The sequence below is a fragment of the Pseudophryne corroboree genome, chromosome 1 (genome assembly GCF_028390025.1).
Source record: "Pseudophryne corroboree isolate aPseCor3 chromosome 1, aPseCor3.hap2, whole genome shotgun sequence".
Classification (NCBI taxonomy): Eukaryota; Metazoa; Chordata; class Amphibia; order Anura; family Myobatrachidae; genus Pseudophryne; species Pseudophryne corroboree.
The window spans coordinates 419,478,525-419,504,334 of record NC_086444.1 but is presented as its reverse complement, the minus strand read 5'-3'; the positions used below and the strand labels follow the sequence as shown (position 1 = coordinate 419,504,334).

The 25,810-nt window shown below is 49.0% G+C and overlaps 1 protein-coding gene across 3 annotated transcripts in view; it reads left to right on the top strand.

Annotated features, from left to right (window-relative positions):
• The first annotated feature begins 12,519 nt into the window (after positions 1-12,519).
• ASCC2 (activating signal cointegrator 1 complex subunit 2) overlaps positions 12,520-25,810 on the top strand; it is a 150,087-nt gene continuing 136,796 nt past the window's right edge. The window contains exon 1 of one of the 3 annotated variants that reach the window (XM_063913364.1): positions 12,520-12,663. The gene's annotated coding sequence lies outside the window, so the exon portion shown is untranslated. The other 2 variants (XM_063913363.1, XM_063913362.1) reach the window with 2 other exon arrangements.

Genomic DNA, 25,810 nt, shown 5'->3' with positions numbered 1-25,810 from the left:
GTTTTATTCGAGCCTCTTTGTCGTACCAAAGCAGAACGGCTCAGTCAGACCGATCCTGAATCTAAAATCCCTCAATCTGTATTTGAAAACTTTCAAGTTCAAGATGGAATCTCTTCGAGCAGTGATCTCCAGTCTGGAAGGTGGGATTTTATGGCGTCGGTCGACATAAAAGATGCCTACTTACATGTCCCAATATATCCTTCACATCAAGCTTTCCTGAGGCTTGCGGTGCAGGATTGTCATTACCAATTTCAGACGTTGCCGTTTGGTCTTTCCACGGCCCCGAGGGTCTTCACCAAAGTAATGGCGGAAATGATGGTACTCCTACGCAAGCAGAGTGTCACAATTATCCCGTACTTGGACGATCTCCTGATAAAGGCGAGATCAAAGGAGCAGTTGCTAAGAAACATGGCACTCTCCCTGACGATTCTGCAACAACATGGTTGGATTCTAAATTTGCCAAAATCACAGTTGATTCCGACAACTCGGCTGCCTTTCTTGGGCATGATCCTGGACACGGAACTGCAGAAAGTATTTCTCCCAGCGGAAAAAGCTCTGGAAATCCAGACCATGGTCAAGGAGATTCTGAAACCGGCAAAGGTATCGATTCATCAATGCACTCGGGTGCTGGGCAAGATGGTTGCAGCTTACGAAGCCATTCCGTTTGGCAGGTTTCAAGCCCGGGTATTTCAGTGGGACCTGTTGGACAAGTGGTCCGGGTCTCACCTGCACATGCACCAGAAAATAAGTCTATCTTCCAGGACCAGAACATCTCTCCTCTGGTGGCTTCAAAGTTCTCACCTCCTAGAGGAACGCAGGTTCGGGATCCAGGATTGGGTCCTGCTGACCACGGATACAAGTCTCCGAGGCTGGGGAGCAGTCACACAAGGAAGAAATTTCCAGGGAAAATGGTCAAGCCAGGAAGCTTGTCTGCACATAAACGTTCTGGAATTAAGAGCCATTTACAACGGCCTTCTGCAAGCGGAACACTTTCTTTGAGGTCTACCTGTCCTGATTCAGTCAGACAATGTAACAGCGGTGGCGTACATAAACCGCCAGGGCGGAACAAAGAGCAGCGCGGCGATGGTGGAGGCCACAAAAGTTCTCCGTTGGGCCGAAAAGCACGTGAGCGCTCTGTCAGCGGTCTTCCTTCCGGGCGTGGACTACTGGGAAGCAGACTTCCTCAGCAGACACGATCTCTATCCAGGAGAGTGGGGTCTTCATCAAGAGGTTTTTGCAGAAGTGACAAGTCATTGGGGAATTCCTCAAATAGACATGATGGCGTCTGGCCTCAACAAGAAGCTTCCGAGATATTGTTCCAGGTCAAGGGACCCTCAAGCCAGTGCAGTGGACGCCCTGGTAACTCCGTGGGTGTTTCGGTCGGTATATGTTCCCTCCACTTCCACTCATTCCAAAAGTGTTGAGGTTCATAAGAAGAACAAGGGTTCAGGCGGTACTCATCGTTCCAGATTGGCCACGGAGGGCCTGGTATCCAGATCTTCAGGAATTGCTCGTAGAAGATCCCTGGCCTCTTCCTCTCAGAGAGGATCTGTTACTGCAGGGGCCGTGCGTCTTCCAGGACTTACTGCGGCTGCGTTTGACGGCATGGAGGTTGAACGCCAAATCCTAGCTCAAAAGGGTATTCCCGGGGAAGTCATCCCCACTCTCCTTAAGGCTAGAAAGGAGGTCACGGCGAAGCATTATCACCGTATTTGGAGAAAGTATGTGTCTTGGTGTGAAGCCAAGAAAGGTCCAAGAAAGCTCCTACGGAAGAGTTTCAGCTGTGTTGTTTCCTCCAGTTTTTGCAGGCATGCGTGGATGCAGGCCTGAAATTAGGTTCCATTAAAGTGCAGATTTCGGCTTTATCTATTTTCTTTCAAAAATAATTGGCCGCCCTTCCAGAGGTTCAGACTTTCATGAAGGGAGTGCTGCACATCCATCCTCCGTTTGTGTCATCCGTGGCACCATGGGATCTTGACGTGGTGTTGCAATTTCTTATGTCTCACTGGTTTGAACCTTTGCGAAAGGTTGAGTTGAAATTTCTCACTTGGAAAGTGGTCATGCTTTTGGCCTTGGCGTCCGCAAGACGGGTGTCAGAATTGGCGGCTTTGTCTCACAAGAGCCACAAACTACCCACACAGGTGTGACCCTCTGTAGGAAATCAGTAGCGCTGTCCTCACCATTTATCGGAGATAATCAAAAGTAACTAAAAAATGGCAAATTGCTATTAAATTTTAAAACACATAAATCATACTTTATTAACATATATTGCTGCAGCAAAATTAACATACATAAAAATGCATATTGTGTATAGTGGATGCCTTTAATATAAATGCTCCACATACACAAATGTATATACCTAAATACGTATAATATCTGAGGCTTGGATTTTAATAAGCTGATTTCACAATGTCCACATGATTGGATAATAGACCAGTGAGCTCGGTATTTACGGACACTGCTTGCATGAATGTGTCCTCAATTAATTAATGTCCCGAAAAGATGTGTGCACACATATATTACTTTGAATGGATAATTACCATGGGCGATAAGCTTTTCATTCACCTCTTTAAAACAGTCTGTTTAGGACCATCCCAATTGGAAAGACTCCCTCTGCTGGTGCTTGTCCATTTACTGCAGAATATCTGGAGTATTGGGAAGGCGTTTCTCCGCCTTCCCAATGCGTTCAGCGGCTTCCTCAGAACTGAGGAAGCCGCTGAACGCATTGGGAAGGCGGAGAAACGCGTTTTCGAAGGACCTACTGACAGTGACTATCACCTCCTGTTTGTTTTACACGATCACCGGCTTCTGGCTACGATATAACAGCCAGTCTACCTGCAATTGCGGTTAGCCACCAGCAGAGGGAGCCGGAGCACTGTGGACGGATTCCCGTGGATATTGTCTCCAGATATTCTGCAGTAAATGGACAAGCACCAGCAGAGGGAGTCTTTCCAATTGGGATGGTCCTAAACAGACTGTTTTAAAGAGGTGAATGAAAAGCTTATCGCCCATGGTAATTATCCATTCAAAGTAATATATGTGTGCACACATCTTTTCGGGACATTAATTAATTGAGGACACATTCATGCAAGCAGTGTCCGTAAATACCGAGCTCACTGGTCTATTATCCAATCATGTGGACATTGTGAAATCAGCTTATTAAAATCCAAGCCTCAGATATTATACGTATTTAGGTATATACATTTGTGTATGTGGAGCATTTATATTAAAGGCATCCAGTATACACAATATGCATTTTTATGTATGTTAATTTTGCTGCAGCAATATATGTTAATAAAGTATGATTTATGTGTTTTAAAATTTAATAGCAATTTGCCATTTTTTAGTTACTTTTGATTATCTCCGATAAATGGTGAGGACAGCGCTACTGATTTCCTACAGAGGGTCACACCTGTGTGGGTAGTTTGTGGTTTTTTGGTCAATATAGGGATTGCAATTATCCCTATATCAGGAGCAGCAGTCATCACCATTATCTAAAATCTCCTTGATCCAGTGGGTACTGGCGCCAGAGAGTGTATACTCCTGTCCACACAAGGTTGGTGTGTGGGCGGTCGTGTACACATCCAGTCTCACAAGAGCCCCTATTTGATCTTCCATGTGGATAGAGCGGAATTGAGGACTCGTCAACAATTTCTGCCGAAGGTGGTTTCTTCGTTTCACATAAACCAACCTATTGTGGTGCCTGTGGCTACGGATGCCGTGGCGGTGCCAAAATCTCTCTATGTCGTAAGAGCTTTGAAAATTTATGTCGCCAGAACGGCTCAAATTAGGAAATCAGAGGCTCTGTTTGTCCTATATGCTCCCAACAAAATTGGGGCTCCTGCTTTCAAGCAGAGTATTGCACGCTGGATCTGTAATACGATTCAGCATGCTCATTCTACGGCTGGACTGTCGTTGCCGAAGTCAGTGAAAGCCCATTCTGCCAGGAAGGTGGGCTCATCTTGGGCTGCTGCCTGAGGAGTCTCGGCGTTTCAACTTTGCAGAACAGCTACGTGGTCAGGTTCAAACACTTTTGCTAAGTTCTACAAGTTTGATACCCTGGCTGATGAGGACCTCATGTTTGCTCAATCGGTGCTGCAGAGTCGTCCGCACTCTCCCGCCCGGTCTGGAGCTTTGGTATAGACCCCATGGTCCTTTTGGAGTCCCCAGCATCCTCTAGGACGTAAGAGAAAATAGGATTTTAATACCTACCGGTAAATCCTTTTCTCCTAGTCCATAGAGGATGCTGGGCGCCCGTCCCAGTGCGGACTGTTATTTGCAGTTGTATTGATAGTCATTGTTTTCTGTTACACGAAGGTTGTGTATCGGTTATATTCAGCTTGTTGCTGTTTTTAGTTCATACTGTTAACTGGTATTGCTTGAAAGCCATGTTGTACGGTGTGTTGTGGTGTTAGCTGGTGTATTTCTCACCCTTGGTTAACAAAAATCCTTTTCCTCGAAATGTCCGTCTCCCTGGGCACAGTTCCTATAACTGAGGTCTGGAGGAGGGGCATAGAGGGAGGAGCCAGTTCACACCCATTCAAAGTCTTATAGTGTGCCCATGTCTCCTGCGGATCCCGTCTATACCCCATGGTCCTTTTGGAGTCCCCAGCATCCTCTATGGACTAGGAGAAAAGGATTTACCGGTAGGTATTAAAATTCTATTTTTTCTTTTATGAATTGCCATGGATCGACATTGAGAGCTATTCTGTGAGATCTGTGGGTCTGTGAGTGCATTAGGTAAATAAAATACTTTCTTTTTTTTCATCTATATGGTTTTGCACTTTTATATCTCTTCTCTTTTATGGGTTGCCGTGGATCGACACTGAGATACATATCCACGAAGTATATGAACGTAAGGATTGTGTATCACAAGAAATCATCTATTAATCAAAGTGTGAGCTGTACTCTCATATGGTGGATATTCACCCAGAACTTTGGCACTTAGGGTGTGGACTGGTTATATCCCTTTGGTGTGGACTGAAAAGCGCTAAATGTGCACATTCTAGGCAGAGGCTATCGGACAAATGTAAGCCACACACAGGACCCACTCTGCACATGCGCAGAACAGGTCCTGCACCTGCACAGTTTGTGATGCATACTGAATTAGCCCCTATGAGCCTGATTCATGATTGTAAGGAAGTGCACAGCAGCAAGGAAGCGTCAGCGCAATTCAATGTTATTAAAAATAAGAATTTACTTACCGATAATTCTATTTCTCGTAGTCCGTAGTGGATGCTGGGGACTCCGTAAGGACCATGGGGATAGCGGCTCCGCAGGAGACTGGGCACAAAAGTAAAGCTTTAGAACTACCTGGTGTGCACTGGCTCCTCCCCCTATGACCCTCCTCCAAGCCTCAGTTAGGATACTGTGCCCGGACGAGCATACACAATAAGGAAGGATTTTGAATCCCGGGTAAGACTCATACCAGCCACACCAATCACACCGTATAACTCGTGATCTAAACCCAGTTAACAGCATGATAACAGAGGAGCCTCTAGAAAAGATGGCTCACTACAGCAATAACCCGATTTTTTGGTAACAATAACTATGTACCAGTATTGCAGACAATCCGCACTTGGGATGGGCGCCCAGCATCCACTACGGACTACGAGAAATAGAATTATCGGTAAGTAAATTCTTATTTTCTCTAACGTCCTAAGTGGATGCTGGGGACTCCGTAAGGACCATGGGGATTATACCAAAGCTCCCAAACGGGCGGGAGAGTGCGGATGACTCTGCAGCACCAAATGAGAGAACTCCAGGTCCTCCTCAGCCAGGGTATCAATTTTGTAGAATTTTACAAACGTATTTGCTCCTGACCAAGTAGCTGCTCGGCAAAGTTGTAAAGCCGAGACCCCTCGGGCAGCCGCCCAAGATGAGCCCACCTTCCTTGTGGAGTGGGCATTTACAGATTTTTGGCTGTGGCAGGCCTGCCACAGAATGTGCAAGCTGAATTGTACTACAAATCCAACGAGCAATAGTCTGCTTAGAAGCAGGAGCACCCAACTTGTTGGGTGCATACAGGATAAACAGCGAGTCAGATTTTCTGACTCCAGCCGTCCTGGAAACATATATTTTCAGGGCCCTGACAACGTCTAGCAACTTGGAGTCCTCCAAGTCCCTAGTAGCCGCAGGCACCACAATAGGTTGGTTCAGGTGAAACGCTGAAACCACCTTAGGGAGAAACTGAGGACGAGTCCTCAATTCCGCCCTGTCCGAATGGAAAATCAGATAAGGGCTTTTACAGGATAAAGCCGCCAATTCTGACACGCGCCTGGCCCAGGCCAGGGCCAACAGCATGACCACTTTCCATGTGAGATATTTTAACTCCACAGATTTAAGTGGTTCAAACCAATGTGACTTTTGGAACCCAAAAACTACATTGAGATCCCAAAGTGCCACTGGAGGCACAAAAGGAGGCTGTATATGCAGTACCCCTTTTACAAACGTCTGAACTTCAGGGACTGAAGCTAGTTCTTTTTGGAAGAAAATTGACAGGGCCGAAATTTGAACCTTAATGGACCCCAATTTCAGGCCCATAGACACTCCTGTTTGCAGGAAATGTAGGAATCGACCCAGTTGAATTTCCTCCGTCGGGCCTTACTGGCCTCGCACCACGCAACATATTTTCGCCAAATGCGGTGATAATGTTTTGCGGTTACATCCTTCCTGGCTTTGATCAGGATAGGGATGACTTCATCCGGAATGCCTTTTTTCCTTCAGGATCCGGCGTTCAACCGCCATGCCGTCAAACACAGCCGCGGTAAGTCTTGGAACAGACAGGGTCCTTGCTGGAGCAGGTCCCTTCTTAGAGGTAGAGGCCACGGATCCTCCGTGAGCATCTCTTGAAGTTCCGGTTACCAAGTCCTTCTTGGCCAATCCGGAGCCACGAATATAGTGCTTACTCCTCTCCATCTTATCAATCTCAGTACCTTGGGTATGAGAGGCAGAGGAGGGAACACATACACTGACTGGTACACCCACGGTGTTACCAGAGCGTCTACAGCTATTGCCTGAGGGTCCCTTGACCTGGCGCAATACCTGTCGAGTTTTTCCCAACGGTTTATAATCATGTGGAAGACTTCTGGGTGAAGTCTCCACTCTCCCGGGTGGAGGTCGTGTCTGCTGAGGAAGTCTGCTTCCCAGTTGTCCACTCCCGGAATGAATACTGCTGACAGTGCTATCACATGATTTTCCGCCCAGCGAAGAATCCTTGCAGCTTCTGCCATTGCCCTCCTGCTTCTTGTGCCACCCTGTCTGTTTACGTGGGTGACTGCCGTGATGTTGTCCGACTGGATCAACACCGGCTGACCTTGAAGCAGAGGTCTTGCTAAGCTTAGAGCATTGTAAATGGCCCTTAGCTTCAGGATATTTATGTGAAGTGATGTCTCCAGGCTTGACCATAAGCCCTGGAAATTCCTTCCCTATGTGACTGCTCCCCAGCCTCGCAGGGTGGCATCCGTGGTCACCAGGACCCAGTCCTGAATGCCGAATCTGCGGCCCTCTAGAAGATGAGCACTCTGCAACCACCACAGGAGGGACACCCTTGTCCTTGGTGACAGGGTTATCCGCTGATGCATCTGAAGATGCGACCCGGACCATTTGTCCAGCAGGTCCCACTGGAAAGTTCTTGCGTGGAATCTGCCGAATGGGATTGCTTCGTAGGAAGACACCATTTTACCCAGAACCCTTGTGCATTGATGCACTGAGAGTTGGCTCGGTTTTAGGAGGTTCCTGACTAGCTCGGATAACTCCCTGGCTTTCTCCTCCGGGAGAAACACCTTTTTCTGGACTGTGTCCAGGATCATCCCTAGGAACAGAAGACGAGTCGTCGGAACCAGCTGCGATTTTGGAATATTGAGAATCCAATCGTGCTGCCGCAACACTACCTGAGATAGTGCTACACCGACCTCCAACTGTTCCCTGGATCTTACCCTTATCAGGGAATCGTCCAAGTAAGGGATAACTAAAATTCCCTTCCTTCGAAGGAATATCATCATTTCGGCCATTACCTTGGTAAAGACCCGGGGTGCCGTGGACCATCCATACGGCAGCGTCTGAACTGATAGTGACAGTTCTGTACCATAAACCTGAGGTACCCTTGGTGAGAAGGGTAAATTGGGACATGAAGGTAAGCATCCTTGATGTCCCGAGACATCATGTAGTCCCCTTCTTCCAGGTTCGCAATCACTGCTCTGAGTGACTCAATCTTGAATTTGAACCTCTGTATGTAAGTGTTCAAAGATTTTAGATTTAGAATCGGTCTCACCGAGCCGTCCGGCTTCGGTACCACAACAGTGTGGAATAATACCCCGTTCCCTGTTGCAGGAGGGGTACCTTGATTATCACCTGCTGGGAATACAGCTTGTGAATGGCTTCCAAAACTGTCTCCCTGTCAGAAGGAGACATCGGTAAAGCCGACTTTAGGAAACGGCGAGGGGGAGACGTCTCGAATTCCAATTTGTACCCCTGAGATATCACCTGAAGGATCCAGGGTCTACTTGCGAGTGAGCCCACTGCGCGCTGAAATTCATTGAGACGGGCCCCCCACCGTGCCTGATTCTGCTTGTAAAGCCCCAGCGTCATACTGAGGGCTTGGCAGAGGCGGGAGAGGGTTTCTGTTCCTGGGAACTGGCTGATTTCTGCAGCCTTTTTCCTCTCCCTCTGTCACGGGGCAGAAATGAGGAACCTTTTGCCCGCTTGTCCACGAAAAGACTGCGCCTGATAATACGGCGTCTTCTCATGTTGAGAGGCGACCTGGGGTACAAACGTGGATTTCCCAGCTGTTGCCGTGGCCACCAGGTCTGAAAGACCGACCCCAAATAACTCCTCCCCTTAATAAGGCAATACTTCCAAATGCCGTTTGGAATCCGCATCACCTGACCACTGTCGTGTCCATAACCCTCTACTGGTAGAAATGGACAACGCACTTAGACTTGATGCCAGTCGGCAAATATTCCGCTGTGCATCACGCATATATAGAAATGCATCTTTCAAATGCTCTATAGGCAATAATATACTGTCCCTATCTAGGGTATTAATATTTTCAGTCAGGGAATCCGACCACGCCAACCCAGCACTGCACATCCAGGCTGAGGCGATTGCTGGTCGCAGTATAACACCAGTATGTGTGTAAATACATTTTAGGATACCCTCCTGCTTTCTATCAGCAGGATCCTTAAGGGCGGCCATCTCAGGAGAGGGTAGAGCCCTTGTTCTTACAAGCGTGTGAGCGCTTTATCCACCCTAGGGGGTGTTTCCCAACGCACCCTAACCTCTGGCGGGAAAGGATATAATGCCAATAACATTTTAGAAATTATCAGTTGTTATCGGGGGAAACCCACGCATCATCACACACCTCATTTAATTTCTCAGATTCAGGAAAACTACAGGTAGTTTTTCCTCACCGAACATAATACCCCTTTTTGGTGGTACTCGTATTATCAGAAATGTGTAAAACATTTTTCATTGCCTCAATCATGTAACGTGTGGCCCTACTGGAAGTCACATTTGTCTCTTCACCGTCGACACTGGAGTCAGTATCCGTGTCGGCGTCTATATCTGCCATCTGAGGTAACGGGCGCTTTAGAGCCCCTGACGGCCTATGAGACGTCTGGACAGGCACAAGCTGAGTAGCCGGCTGTCTCATGTCAACCACTGTCTTTTATACAGAGCTGACACTGTCACGTAATTCCTTCCAACAGTTCATCCACTCAGGTGTCGACCCCCTAGGGGGTGACATCACTATTACAGGCAATCTGCTCCGTCTCCACATCATTTTTCTCCTCATACATGTCGACACAAATGTACCGACACACAGCACACACACAGGGAATGCTCTGATAGAGGACAGGACCCCACTAGCCCTTTGGGGAGACAGAGGGAGAGTTTGCCAGCACACACCAGAGCGCTATATATATACAGGGATAATCTTATATAAGTGTTTTTCCCCTTATAGCTGCTGTATTGTTAATACTGCGCCTAATTAGTGCCCCCCTCTCTTTTTTAACCCTTTCTGTAGTGTAGTGACTGCAGGGGAGAGCCAGGGGAGCTTCCCTCCAACTGAGCTGTGAGGGAAAATGGCGCCAGTGTGCTGAGGAGATAGGCTCCGCCCTTTTTTCGCGGACTTTTCTCCTGCTTTTTTATGGATTCTGGCAGGGGTTAAAATTCATCCATATAGCCCTGGGGGCTATATGTGATGTATTTTCGCCAGCCAAGGTGTTTTTATTGCTGCTCAGGGCGCCCCCCCCTAGCGCCCTGCACCCTCAGTGACCGAAGTGTGAAGTGTGCTGAGGAGCAATGGCGCACAGCTGCAGTGCTGTGCGCTACCTTGGTGAAGACAGGACGTCTTCTGCCGCCGATTTTCCGGACCTCTTCTGTCTTCTGGCTCTGTAAGGGGGCCGGCGGCGCGGCTGGGCCTGTGATCGTCCCTCTGGAGCTAATGTCCAGTAGCCTAAGAAGCCCAATCCACTCTGCACGCAGGTGAGTTCGCTTCTTCTCCCCTTAGTCCCTCGATGCAGTGAGCCTGTTGCCAGCAGGTCTCACTGAAAATAAAAAACCTAAAACTAAACTTTTCACTAAGCAGCTCAGGAGAGCCACCTAGTGTGCACCCTTCTCGTTCGGGCACAAAAATCTAACTGAGGCTTGGAGGAGGGTCATAGGGGGAGGAGCCAGTGCACACCAGGTAGTTCTAAAGCTTTACTTTTGTGCCCAGTCTCCTGCGGAGCCGCTATCCCCATGGTCCTTACGGAGTCCCCAGCATCCACTTAGGACGTTAGAGAAATGTAAATGCAACAGGAGGCGTCTGTAGATGATAGCGAGGATCCGAGAGCTGCATCTGAGGACACAGCCTCGGATCACGATTTGCAATGGTTTTAGGCATCGGGCAGCCCAGAGTCTACATTGCTGCCTGCTAGAGAAAAGGGGGCTCAGATGGAGTCTGCACACGGTCCTCCTAGTCTCTAGAAGCGCCCCCACCCCTAGCAGAATGGTGCCAGGTGCCACTCTTGCACCGCCTCCCCAAACATGCATGGTGGCACCCTGCACCGAGAGCTATATCGCAAGACCTGTTGTGAACAGCATGGGTCTTGCACCTGACCTGCGCAGACCCCCATTGTATTTGCATGCAAACCATCAGGTTTGCGTACCAATGTAAACTATGCCCTATAAGCAGCAGCAGCAGCCATCTATGGGGCCAATTCAGACCTGATCGCTGCTGTGCGTTCTCTCACAGGCTGCGATCAGGTCTGCACTGCGTATGCACAGCAATGCGCAGGCAAGACAGACCGCAGCAACGGGGATCGCAGGTCAGCGACGGGATGGTGCGAAAATTCCGAACGCACTGGCGATCGCAAGGAGATTGACAGGAAGAGGGTGTTTGTGGGTGGCAACTGACCGTTTCTAGGGAGTGTCCGGAAAAACGCAGGAGGGACCCGGCATTTTGTGGGAGGATTTCTGACGTCAGCTCCGGACCCGATCATCTCAGCGTGTAAGTCCTGGGCTGTGCAGAGACTGCACAAACTCTCCAGCACAAGCGATCGCACTCCTGCACACACACAATACCCTCCCCCTGTAGGCGGTGACTACCTGAACTCAGGGATGCAAAAAACGCACCCTAGCAATCAGGTCTGAATGACCCCTATGGGCCTAATTCAGACCTGTTCGCTCGCTAGGGTTTTTTTTCAGTCCTGCGTTCGCATAGTCGCCGCCCATAGGGGAGTGTATTTTCGCTTTGCAAGTGTGCGAATGCATGTGTAGCAGAGCTGTACAAACAGATTTTGTGCAGTCTGAGTAGACCAGGACTTACTCAGCCGTTGCGAACACTTCAGCCTGTCCTGGACCAGAATTGACGTCAGGAACCCTCCCTGCAAACACCTGGACACGCCTGCGTTTTTCCAAACACTCCCGGAAAACGGTCAGTTACCACCCACAAACGCCTTCTTCCTGTCAATCCATACTTGCCTACCTGACCCTCTCCATGAGGGAGAAAATGCTCTATTCCTGGACTTTCCTGGTAATGTATGATTGCCATCACCTGTGGTGAAACACCTTTCTTATCAATTTACTAGCTCACCACAGATGATCATACATTACCAGGAAAGTCCAGGAACAGAGCATTTTCTCCCTCATGGAGAGGGTCAGGTAGGCAAGTACGTGTCAATCTCCTTGCGAACGCCCGTGCAAACGGATCCTTCACACAAACCCATCGCTGAGTGGCGATCCGCTTTGAACCTGTGCGACGCGCCTGCGCATTGCGGTGCGTATGCATGCGCAGTTTAGACCTGATCGCCCGCTGTACGAAAACACAGCCTAGCAATCAGGTCTGAATTAGCCCCTATGTCCGTCTAGTAGTAGCAACAGCAGCAGCGGGTTGGGAGTACACTTTCGGCGGTGACAGCAGCTCCGTGCAGAAGCTACATATGGGGAGAGTGCACTGCATTCTGCTGTTCAATAATCTCTCCTTACCCGTCTGCCAGGTGACAGTTGCCACAGACACACCCCCTGAGGGGGGCGCGCATAGGCTGCTCCACAGCGGCAGAGGTCGCTGCAGACCGTTCCTGTTGTCATCCTAACTCCATACGGATGCAGCCATTGTGCCTGAGACAAAATTAATGAAACTTGTCTACAACAAAATGGTGCCTGTGTGGATACGGATACAGTGTACGTTCTCCTTTTAGTGTTAGCTTTACTAGTAGAGCATCATCACTTCTGGTTAGGCAGCACAGCTGTGGAGAGAGAGTAGTCCGGACTCCAGGGGACGCGTTCCCGAGTACTCGGAGGCAGGTAATGTGTGTTTCGGATACGTGTGCTCCCTGATCCCCCTCACCCGAGTGCTGCCGCATCTTCCTGTCACTGTGTTCGGCATGGCGAGCCTGTTTCCTTGGTTGGTTCTATATCGGAGGGGCTGTTTCCTTCCGCATGAGGATAACCTGTGCATGTTTGTGCTGTGCAGTCGGAAATCGGGACCGGTGTCGTACACACTGGCAGCCGTGAGCTTATGTGCTGACTGAAGTCCGTACAAAAGAAGTAGTCTTGTGTGATTACTACTGCATGGCTGCTGTGGGAAGCTCATTTATATTAACACTGGCGTCCTCGCTGTTTGTGGTGTTGGAATAATTTATTGTTCAGAATTGATTCTCAAATATATATGTAATGGTCAGAGAGTAATATCAGAATATAACACTGAGCACAGTTCTGTCATTTAATAAACCTGTTGTGCCGTCAGTTGTATTATTGGGATTTGGTTAGCGTATCGGCGTTTGGGATATGCCGGCAGGTGGAATACTAACGCCGGAATCCAGATGATGATCAGGAGACTGACGCTGGTATCCTGACATTGATCACAATTCCGACGCCGGAATCCTGACTGTTGGCATCCCAACCGTAAGTATTTCGGGCTGGTTAGGGCTAGGCTGGAGAAGGGGCGAGGGGAGGATTGTTTTAGGTTTCTGCAGCATAGGGGAGGTTAGAGATTGACACTAAACGGGGGTGTTAGGAGGAGAGAGGGGGGAGGGTTAGAATACCTAGCAGGTGTCGGGATTCTGCGCGTCGGGTTGCCGCTGTCTGTATTCTGACCGCTGGGATCCCGATACCATTTTATTTTGCCTCCCCACAGTGTCGGGGGGATTTGGGTAAAAACTGCTATGGTCCAGAACATAGAACACAGGACCAGCTCCCTGCAGCGACCTCTCCCATTGTGGAGCTTGTAATATATGTTCCGGACCTGTATGGTCTGGGTATGGGAAAAAAACAGAACGGTCCAGGTGGCTGTAATCTCTCCCTCCCCGGTGACAGCTGTCATCAGGTTTGGACTGGCCCCACAGGGGTACGGGGGAAACTGCCTGAGGGCCCAGCTCTTCCTCTGTGTGCTTGAATTGTACTGCACAGAGCTATGGTGTATTTCTCTTATGTCCTAGAGGATGCTGGGGACTCCGTAAGGACCATGGGGATAGACGGGCTCCGCAGGAGACATGGGCACTTTAAGAAAGACTTTAGGTCTGGGTGTGCACTGGCTCCTCCCTCTATGCCCCTCCTACTGACCTCAGTTTGATACTGTGCCCAGAGGAGACTGGGTGCATTACAGGGAGCTCTCCTGAGTTTCCTGTCAGAAAGTATTTTGTTAGGTTTTTTTATTTTCAGGGAGCTCTGCTGGCAACAGACTCCCTGCATCGAGGGACTGAGGAGAGAGAAGCAGTCCTACTTCTGTGAGTTTCAAGGCCCTGCTTCTTAGGCTACTGGACACCATTAGCTCCAGAGGGATTGGTACGCAGGTCTCACTCTCGCCGTCCGTCCCAGAGCCGCGCCGCCGTCCTCCTCGCAGAGCCGGAAGATAGAAGCCGGGTGAGTATGAGAAGAAAAGAAGACCAGAGGCGGCAGAAGACTTCATGATCTTCACTGAGGTAACGCACAGCGGTGAAGCTGTGCGCCATTGCTCCCATACACCTCACACACGGCAGTCACTGTAAGGGCGCAGGGGGGGGCGCCCTGGGCAGCATATGAACCTCTCTTTGGCAAAAGTATATATGTATACAGCTGGCCACTGTGTGTGTATGTGTATATATATATATATATATATATATATATATGTATGTGAGACCCGCCAATTTTTAGTGTATTTGAGCGGGACAGAAGCCCGCCGCCGAGGGGGCGGGGCTTCTCCCTCAGCATTCACCAGCGCCATTTTCTCCACAGCACAGCTGAGAGGAAGCTCCCCGGACTCTCCCCTGCTTATACCACAGTGAAAGAGGGTTTTAAAGAAGAGGGGGGGGGGGGCACATAATTAGGCACATATATACACAGCGCTACTGGGTAAACATATATTTATTGTATTTTTTTCCTGGGTCATATAGCGCTGGGGTGTGTGCTGGCATACTCTCTCTCTGTCTCTCCAAAGGGCCTTGTGGGGGAACTGTCTTCAGATAAGAGGATTCCCTGAGTGTGTGGTGTCGGTACGCGTGTGTTGACATGTCTGAGGCAAAAGGCTCTCCTAGAGAAGACGGTGAGCAAATGAATGTGGTGTCTCCGTCGACAACGCCGACACCTGACTGGATGGATATGTGGAATGTTTTAAGTGCTAATGTAAATTTATTGCACAAAAGATTAGAGCTGAAGCTAGGGTACAGCCAGGGAGTCAACCCATGTCTGTCCCTATGTCGCAGGGACCTTTGGGGTCTCAAAAGCGCCCACTATCCCAAATAATAGATACAGATACCGACACGGATTCTGACTCCAGTGTCGACTACGATGATGTAAAATTACAGCCAAAATTGGCTAAATGTATTCCATATATGATTATGGCAATAAAAGATGTTTTGCATATCACAGAGGAACCCCCTGTCTCGGACACGAGGGTACACATGTATAAGGGAAAGAAACCTGAGGTAACCGTTCCCCCCTCACATGAGTTAAACGAATTATGTGAAAAAGCTTGGGAATCTCCAGACAAAAAACTGCAGATTCCCAAAAGGATTCTTATGGCGTATCCTTTCCCGCCAACGGACAGGATACGGTGAGAATCCTCCCCTAGGGTGGAAAAAGCATTGACACGCTTATCCAAAAAGGTAGCGCGGCCATCCCAAGATACGGCTACCCTCAGGGATCCTGCTGACCGCAAGCAGGAGATTACCTTGAAGTCCATTTGCACATATTCTGGTACCTTACTCAGACCGGCAATTGCGTCGGCCTGGGTTTGTAGCGCTGTAGCAGCATGGACAGATGCCTTATCAGCGGAAATTGAGACCCTAGATAAGGATACCATTTTATTGACCCTAGGGCATATAAAAGATGCTGTCTTATATATGAGAGATGCTCAAAGACGCTATGTCGACTTCAGCTAGACGAGTCCTATGGACCCGGCAATGGACAGGTGATGCCGACTCAAAGAGGCATATGGAGGTTTAACCTTACAGGGGTGAGGAATTGTTTGGGGAAGGTCTCTCGGACCTGGTCTCCACAGCTACAGCTGGTAAATCTAAATTTTTTGCCTTATATTCCCTCACAGCCTAAGAAAGCACCACATTTCCAAATGCAGTCCTTTCGATCACAAAGACACAAGAAAGTACGAGGTGCGTCCTTTCTTGCCAGAGGTAAGGGCAGAGGAAAAAAGCTGCACAACACAGCTAGTTCCCAGGAACAGAAGTCCTACCCGGCCTCTGCAAAATCCACCGCAGGACGCTGGGGCTCCGCTAAAGGAGTCCGCCCCAGTGGGGGCACGTCTTCGAATTCTCAACCACATCTGGGTTCACTCGCAGGTGAATCCCTGGGCAATAGAAATTGTTTCTCAGGGTTACAAGCTGGAATTCGAGGAGGTGCCTCCTCGCCGGTTTTTCAAATCGGCCCTGCCAGCTTCTCCCCAGGAAGGGGAGATAGTGTTAAATGCAATTCACAAATTGTATCTTCAACAGGTGGTGGTCAAGGTTCCCCTGCTTTAACAAGAAAGGGGATATTACTCAACCCTGTTTGTAGTCCCGAAACCGGACGGTTCGGTCAGACCCATATTAAATTTAAAAATCCCTGAACCTATAATTGAAAAGGTTCAAGTTCAAGATGGAATCGCTAAGAGCGGTCATCGCCAGCCTGGAAGGGGGGGATTTTAAGTTATCTCTGGACATAAAGGATGCATACCTTCATGTTCCCATTTATCCACCTCATCAGGCTTACCTGAGATTTGTGGTACAGGATTGTCATTACCAATTTCAGATGTTGCCGTTTGGGCTTTCCACGGCCCCGAGGATTTTCACCAAGGTAATGGCGGAAATGATGGTGCTCCTGCACAAGCAAGGTGTCACAATTATCCCGTACTTGGACGATCTCCTCATAAAAATGAGATCAAGAGAGCAGTTACTGAACAGCGTATTACTTTCACTGAAGGTGTTACAGAAACACGGCTGGATTCTCAATATCCCGAAGTCGCAGTTGGTTCCGACGACTCGTCTGACTTTCTTGGGCATGATTCTGGATACAGACCAGAAAAGAGTTTATCTTCCGATAGAAAAGGCTCAGGAACTCATGACTCTAGTCAGGAACCTATTGAAACCAAAACAGGTGTCAGTGCATCACTGCACTCGAGTCCTGGGAAAGATGGTGGCATCATACGAGGCCATTCCCTTCGGCAGACTCCATGCGAGGACTTTCCAGTGGCACCTACTGGACAAGTGGTCCGGGTCACATCTACAGATTCATCAGTTGATCTCCCTGTTCCCCAGGGCCAGGGTATCTCTCCTGTGGTGGCTGCAGGGTGCTCACCTTCTAGAAGGCTGCAGGTTCGGCATTCAGGACTGGATCCTGGTGACCACGGACGCGAGCCTTAGAGGTTGGGGAGCAGTCACACAGGTAAAAAACTTCCAAGGTCTTTGGTCAAGTCAGGAGACTTGTCTTCACATCAACATCCTGGAACTGAGGGCCATATACAACGCCCTACGTCAAGCGGAGTCATTACAGCGCGACCAACCAATTCTGATCCAGTCAGACAACATCACCGCAGTGGCTCATGTAAACCGCCAAGGCGGCACATGGAGCAGAGTGGCAATGGCGGAAGCCACCAGAATTCTTCGCTGGGCGGAAATTCATGTAAGCGCACTGTCAGCGGTGTTCATTCCGGGAGTGGACAACTGGGAAGCAGACTTCCTCAGCAGACACGACCTGCATCCAGGAGAGTGGGGACTTCATCGGAAGTCTTCGCACAGATTGCAAGTCAGTGGGGATTACCCCAGATAGACATGATGGCGTCCCGCCTCAACAAAAAGCTACAGAGGTATTGCGCCAGATCAAAAGATACTCAGGCGGTAGCTGTAGACATCCTAGTGACACCGTGGGTGTTCCAGTCTGTCTATGTATTTCCTCCTCTTCCTCTAATACCCAAGGTGTTGAAAATAATAAGAAAGAGAGGAGAGAGAACAATTCTCATTGTTCCAGACTGGCCACGAAGGACCTGGTATCCGGATCTGCAGGAGATGCTCACAGAAGATCCGTGGCCTCTTCCTCTAGGACAGGACCTGTTGCAACAGGGGCCCTGTCTGTTCCAAGACTTGCCGCGGCTGCGTTTGACGGCATGGCTGTTGAACGCCGGATCCTAGCAGAAAAGGCATGTCGGATGAGGTCATTCCTACGCTGATAAAGGCTAGGAAGGACGTGATTTCTAAACATTATCACCGTATATGGCGAAAATATGTTTCTTGGGAGGCCAGGAATGGTCCTACGGAAGAATTCCATCTGGGCCGTTTCCTTCACTTCCTACAAACTGGAGTGAATTTGGGCCTAAAATTAGGCTCCGTTAAGGTTCAGATTTCGGCCTTATCCATTTTCTTTCAAAAAGAATTGGCTTCTCTCCAAGAAGTACAGGCTTTTGTGAAGGGAGTGCTGCATATTCAGCCTCCTTTTGTACCTCCGGTGGTGCCTTGGGACCTTAACGTGGTGTTGAGTTTCCTTAAGTCGCATTGGTTTGAACCACTTAAAACGGTGGAGTTAAAATATCTTACTTGAAAGGTGGTCATGTTATTAGCCTTGGCTTCGGCTAGGCGAGTGTCGGAATTGGCGGCTTTGTCTCACAAAAGCCCATATCTGGTTTTCCATATGGATAGAGCGGAATTACGGACTCATCCTCAATTCTTGCCTAACGTGGGGTCATCTTTTCATATGAACCAACCTATTGTGGTGCCTGTGGCTACACGTGACTTGGAGGATTCCGAGTCCCTTGCTGTGGTCAGGGCTTTGAAAATTTACGTGGCCAGAAAGGCTAAAGTCAGAAAAACAGAAGCACTGTTTGTCCTGTATGCAGCCAACCAGGTTGGTGCCCTGCTTCAAAGCAGACTATTGCTCGCTGGATCTGTAACACGATTCAGCAGGCACATTCTATGGCTGGATTGCCGTTACCAAAATCGGTCAAGGCCCATTCCACTAGGAAAGTGGTGTCAAAGTCGAAAAATATTACAGAACACGCAGCACGTATAAAATACACATGCCCACTGCGCGTGCACATATCCGCAATTTGCGTATGGTCGCTCCCGCGGTCCTGCGCGTGGTATGGGTATTTACGGCGGAGTTTGTGAACGCATGGAGAGCTATCATAACATTCAATATTTAATCCAAATAGTGCACATTGTACACATAGTCCCCCTGCACCACATCAGCAAGTATCAACAGTTTAAATGATTCCAGAACAAGGGGCTTCACCTTTGCATGATAGGAGGGGACAGACTAAGGTTATAAGGTGGTGTCTGGTATCCAGCTGTAGGGTATTTTAAGGGTAACATTCCGGTGTTGGTTTGCGGAAGATCGCATGTTCCTGTGGATAGTTATGTGCAGAATATAGATATAAACTGTATTTACTGTATATTATGTATGCGGCGGGAATCCAGAGGAGACCACCCACGAGCAGTTGAGAAAGACATCGCCCACCTTTTCAAATCAACCTATGACCTCTCCTGTAATGTAAAGATGCATCCCTGTGTCCAATGGGCAAAGGGATTACAGTATCCATTGTATTGCTTTTGGAAGACTTGTATAAATAAAGCCTGCTGCAGCCCGGCCACACACAAGGCTCTTAACGTTATCTACCTGATAGCGGAGGACCGGACCGGGAGGCGCATGCGAATATTCTCACGTATGTACATTGACTGTAGCCATTTACTCTGTTGTATTGTTAACCCCCTTTCAGATATATTACTCTGTGGTGTCGAAACCCAGTGATTAACTACAAATCGGTGTTGTGTCCTCTTTTCCCTGCTAGGGTTTAAAGTTTATTACATTGCCTAACTGTATAAGGTTTTAAAGTGTATTAATTGAGTGTGTACGCGCTGCGTGTACTCTGTACCCCGTAGCGCGGCGTTTGTATGCAAAGTCCGTACACGGTACGGGACTCATTACGCAAATAGCGTAAAAGGTACATAGAGCGCATATTAAGTTTAGCGGCCGTAGTGGCTCAATGGTAAGTGTGTTTTAAGGTATAGCTTTATAGTTTAAGATAATATCAACATTATCAGTGGGCTCGTCTTGGGTGGCTGCCTGAGGGGTCTCGGCACTACAGCTGTGCCGAGCTGCTACTTGGTCGGGTTCAAACATCGTTGCAAAGTTCTATAAGTTTGAGACCCTGGCTGAGGAGGACCTCCTGTTTGCTCAATCGGTGCTGCAGAGTCATCCGCACTCTCCCGCCCGTTTGGGAGCTTTGGTATAATCCCCATGGTCCTTACGGAGTCCCCAGCATCCTCTAGGACGTAAGAGAAAATAAGATTTTAAACCTACCGGTAAATCTTTTTCTCGTAGTCCGTAGAGGATGCTGGGCGCCCGTCCCAAGTGCGGACTAATTCTGCAAGACTTGTATATAGTTTTGCTTACATAAGGGTTATGTTATAGTTTTCATCGGTCTTGGACTGATGCTATGTTGTTTTCATACTGTTAACTGGTTAGTATATCACAAGTTATACAGTGTGATTGATGTGGCTGGTACGAGTCTTGCCCTTGGATTAACAAAAATCCTTTCCTCGTACTGTCCGTCTCCTCTGGGCACAGTTTCTCTAACTGAGGTCTGGAGGAGGGGCATAGAGGGAGGAGCCAGTGCACACCCAGACCTAAAGTCTTTCTTAAAGTGCCCATGTCTCCTGCGGAGCCCGTCTATCCCCATGGTCCTTACGGAGTCCCCAGCATCCTCTACGGCAGGGGTGTCAAACTCAAATTCATCGGGGGCCGCATCAGCAGTTTGGTCCCCATCAAAGGGCCGGTTGTATCTGTAGGTCTATGTGTCCACTCTTTATTATCATAAATTAATATCACTGCATTCAATTATTATGTGCCCCCTTTTATAGTGCCCAGCCATGTGCCCCCTTTTATAGTGCCCAGCCATCTGCCCCCTTTTATAGTGCCCAGCCATCTGCCCCCTTTTATAGTGCCCAGCCATCTGCCCCCTTTTATAGTGCCCAGCCATGTGCCCCCTTTTATAGTGCCCAGCCATCTGCCCCCTTTTATAGTGCCCAGCCATGTGCCCCCTTTTATAGTGCCCAGCCATCTGCCCCCTTTTATAGTGCCCAGCCATCTGCCCCCTTTTATAGTGCCCAGCCATGTGCCCCCTTTTATAGTGCCCAGCCATGTGCCCCCTTTTATAGTGCCCAGCCATGTGCCCCCTTTTATAGTGCCCAGCCATGTGCCCCCTTTTATAGTGCCCAGCCATGTGCCCCCTTTTATAGTGCCCAGCCATGTGCCCCCTTTTATAGTGCCCAGCCATGTGCCCCCTTTTATAGTGCCCAGCCATCTGCCCCCTCCATTTACTTTACTTACCTTTTACTTCTTTCTTTCTTTTACTTCTTTCTTCTTGCTCCTCTCCGCGGCGTCCGCGCGCTCCTCTGATCCCTGGAGATGTCGGGCGGACGTCACGTGATGACGTCACGTCCGACACCCAGGGAGCAGTGCGGGGCAGGAAGAAGTCGGGCCAGGTCCCGGAAGGTAAGTAAATTTTTTTATTTTTTTTTAACTTGAGCCATTTTTAAAATGAATTTACTCCGTGCAGGGGAAGGCTGCAAGGCTGGCGGCGGCACCGCGGGCCATCAGACGAGGTCTGGCGGGCCGGATTTGGCCCGCGGGCCTTGTGTTTGACACCCCTGCCCTAGGGGGTCGACACCCGAGTGGATGTACTGTTGAAAATTACGTGACAGTGTCAGCTCTGTATAACAAAAACAGTGGTTGACCTGAGACAGCCGGCTACTCAGCTTGTGCCTGTCCAGACGTCTCATAGGCCGTCAGGGGCTCTAAAGCGCCCGTTACCTCAGATGGCAGATACAGACGCCGACACGGATACTGATTCCTGTGTCGACGGTGAAGAGACAACCGTGATTTCCAGTAGGGCCACACGTTACATGATTGAGACAATGGAAAATGTTTTATACATTTCTGATAATACGAGTACCACCAAAAAGGGGTATTATGTTCGGTGAGGGAAAAACTACCTGTAGTTTTCCTGAATCTGAGAAATAAAATGAGGTGTGTGATGATGCGTGGGTTTCCCCCCGATAACAATTGATAATTTCTTAAAAAGTATTGGCTGTATACCCTTTCCCGCCAGAGGTTAGGGTGCGTTGGGAAACACCCCCTAGGGGGGATAAGGCGCTCACACGCTTGTAAGAACAAGGGCTCTACCCTCTCATGAGATGGCCGCCCTTAAGGATCCTGCTGATAGAAAGCAGGAGGGTATCCAAAAATGTATTAACACACATACTGGTGTTATACTGCGACCAGCAATCGCCTCAGCCTGGAGGTGCAGTGCTGGGTTGGCATGGTCGGATTCCCTGACTGGAAATATTGATATCCTAGATAAGGATAGTATATTATTGCCTATAGAGCATTTAAAAGATGCATTTCTATATATGCATGATGCACAGCGGAATATTTGCCGACTGGCATCGAGTATAAGTGCGTTGTCCAATTCTACCAGTAAAATGGTCTGGTGATGCGGATTCCAAACGGCATTTGGAAGTATTGCCTTTGAAAGGGGACATTTGGGGTCGGTCTTTTAGACCTGGTGGCCACGGCAACAACTGGGAAATCCATGTTTGTACCCCAGGTCGCCTCTCAAAATAAGACGCCGTATTATCAGGCGCAGTCCTTTGTTGGCAAGCGGACAAAAGGTTCCTCTTTTCTGCTCGTGACAGAGGGAGAGGAAAAAGGCTGAAGAGATTAGCCAGTTCCCAGGAACAGAAACCCTTTCCCGCCTCTGCCAAGCCCTCAGTATGACGCTAGGGCCTTACAAGCTCAGGCACGGTGGGGGCCCGTTCTCAATGAATTTCAGTGCGCAGTGGGCTCACTCGCAAGTAGACCCCTGGATCCTTCAGGTAATATCTCAGGGGTACATATTGGAATTCGAGACGTCTCCCCCTCGCCGTTTCCAAAAGTCGGCTTTACCGACGTCTCCCTCTGACAGGGAGGCAGTTTTGGAAGCCATTCACAAGCTGTATTCCCAGCAGGTGATAATCAAGGTACCCCTCCTGCAACAGGGAACGGGGTATTATTCCACACTATTGTGGTACCGAAGCCAGACGGCTCGGTGAGACCGATTCTAAATCTAAAATCTTTGAACACTTACATACAGAGGTTCAAATTCAAGATTGAGTCACTCAGAGCAGTGATTGCGAACTTGGAAGAAGGGGACTACATGATGTCTCGGGACATCAAGGATGCTTACCTTCATGTCAAAATTTACCCTTCTCACCAAGGGTACCTCAGGTTATGGTACAGAACTGTCACTATCAGTTCAGACGCTGCCGTAGGGATGGTCCACGGCACCCCGGGTCTTTACCAAGGTAATGGCCGAAATGATATCCCTTCGAAGGAAGGGAATTTTAGTTATCCCTTACTTGGACGATTCCCTGATAAGGGTAAGATCCAGGGAACAGTTGGAAGTCGGTGTAGCACTATCTCGGGTAGTGTTGCGGCAGCACGATTGGATTCTCAATATTCCAAAATCGCAGCTGGTTCCGACGACTTGTCTTCTGTTTCCTAGGGATGATCCTGGACACAGTCCAGAAAAAAGGTGTTTCTCCCGGAAGAGAAAGCCAGGGAGTTATCCGAGCTAGTCAGGAACCTCCTAAAACCGAACCAAGTCTCAGTGCATCAATGCACAAGGGTTCTGGGTAAAAATGGTGGCTTCCTACGAAGCAATCCCATTCGTTAGATTCCACGCAAGAACTTTCCAGTGGAACCTACTGGACAAATGGTCCGGGTCGCATTTTCAGATGCATCAGCGGATAACCCTGTCACCAAGGACAAGGGTATCCATCCTGTGGTGGTTGCAGAGTGCTCATCTTCTAGAGGGCAGCAGATTCGGCATTCAGGACTGGGTCCTGGTGACCACGGATGCCAGCCTGCGAGGCTGGGGAGCAGTCACACAGGGAAGGAATATCCAGGGCTTAGGGTCAAGCCTGGATACATCACTTCACATAAATATCCTGAAGCTAAGGGCCATTTACAATGCTCTAAGCTTAGCAAGACCTCTGCTTCAAGGTCAGCCGGTGTTGATCCAGTCGGACAACATCATGGCAGTCACCCACGTAAACAGACAGGGTGGCACAAGAAGCAGGAGGGCAATGGCAGAAGCTGCAGGGATTCTTCGCTGGGCGGAAAATCATGTGATAGCACTGTCAACAGTGTTCATTCCTGGAGTGGACAACTGGGAAGCAGACTTCCTCAGCACGACCTCCACCCGGGAGAGTGGGGACTTCACCCAGAAGTCGTCCACATGATTAAAAAACTCGACAGGTATTGCGCCAGGTCAAGAGACCCTCAGGCAATAGTTGTAGACGCTCTGGTAACACCGTGGGTGTACCAGTCAGTGTATGTGTTCCCTCCTCTGCCTCTCATACCCAAGGTACTGAGATTGATAAGATGGAGAGGAGAAAGCGCTATATTCGTGGCTCCGGATTGGCCAAGAAGGACTTGGTAACCGGAACTTCAAGAGATGCTCACGGAGGATCCGTGGCCTCTACCTCTAAGAAGGGACCTGCTCCAGCAAGGACCCTGTCTGTTCCAAGACTTACCGCGGCTGCGTTTGACGGCATGCCGGTTGAACACCGGATCCTGAAGGAAAAAAGGCATTCCGGATGAAGTCATCCATATCCTGATCTAAAGCCAGGAAGGATGTAACCGCAAAAACATTATCACCGCAATTGGCGAAAATATGTTGCGTGGTGCGAGGCCTGTAAGGCCCGACGGATGAAATTCAACTGGGTCGATTCCTACATTTCCTGCAAGCAGGATTGTCTATGGGCCTAATATTAGGATCCATTAAGGTTCAAATTTCGGCCCTGTCGATCTTCTTCCAGAAGGAACTGGCTTCAGTTCCTGAAGTCCAGACTTTTGTAAAGGGGGTACTGCATATACAGCCTCCCTTTGTGCCTCCAGTGGCACCCTGGGATCTCAATGTGGTTTTGGGATTCCTAAAATCACATTGGTTCGAACCACTTGCCACAGTGGATTTAAAATATCTCACATGGAAAGTGGTAATGCTGTTAGCCCTGGCTTCAGCCAGGCGCGTATCAGAATTGGCGGCTTTACCCTATAAAAGCCCTTACCTGATATTTCATTCGGATAGGGCGGAATTGAGGACTCGTCCTCAATTTCTCCCTAAGGTGGTTTCAGCGTTTCACATGAACCAACCTATTGTGGTACCTGCGGCTACTAGGGACTTGGAGGACTCCAAGTTGCTGGACGTAGTCAGGGCCCTGAAAATATATGTTTCCAGGACGGCTGGAGTCAGAAAATCTGACTCGCTGTTTATACTGGATGCACCCAACAAGCTGGGTGCTCCTGCTTCTAAGCAGACGATTGCTCGTTGGATTTGTAATACAATTCAGCTTGCACATTCTGTGGCAGGCCTGCCACAGCCAAAATCTGTAAATGCCCATTCCACAAGGAAGGTGGGCTCATCTTGGGCGGCTGCCCGAGAGGTCTCGGCTTTACAACTTTGCCGAGCAGCTACTTGGTCAGGGGCAAACACGTTTGCTAAATTCTACAAATTTGATACCCTGGCTGAGGAGGACCTGGAGTTCTCTCATTCGGTGCTGCAGAGTCATCCGCACTCTCCCGCCCGTTTGGGAGCTTTGGTATAATCCCCATGGTCCTTACGGAGTTCCCAGCATCCACTAGGACGTCAGAGAAAATAAGAATTTACTTACCGATAATTCTATTTCTCGTAGTCCGTAGTGGATGCTGGGCGCCCATCCTAAGTGCGGATTGTCTGCAATACTTGTATATAGTTATTGTTACAAAAAAATCGGGTTGTTTATTGTTGTGAGCCATCTTTTCAGAGGCTCCTACGTTTATCATACTG